Genomic DNA, 295 nt, shown 5'->3' on the forward strand with positions numbered 1-295 from the left:
CTGAGGCTATGGCTACATTAGCGCTTCAAAGCGCTGCTGCGGCAGCGCTCCCGCAGCAGCGCTTTGAAGCGCTAAGTGTAGTCAAAGCGCCAGCGCTGGGAGAAAGCTCTCCCAGCGCTGTCCATACTCCACCTCCCTGTGGGGAATAACGGACAGCACTGGGGCTTTGACTACACTGGCGCTTTGTAGCGCCGCAATTTGCAGCGCTGCAGAGGGTGTTTTTTCACACCCTGCTGCAGCGCTGCAAATTTGCAAGTGTAGCCATACCCTGAATTAGCCACTGTGATGACCTTTA

Source organism: Mauremys mutica, chromosome 1, assembly GCF_020497125.1.
Source record: "Mauremys mutica isolate MM-2020 ecotype Southern chromosome 1, ASM2049712v1, whole genome shotgun sequence".
Lineage (NCBI taxonomy): Eukaryota > Metazoa > Chordata > Testudines > Geoemydidae > Mauremys > Mauremys mutica.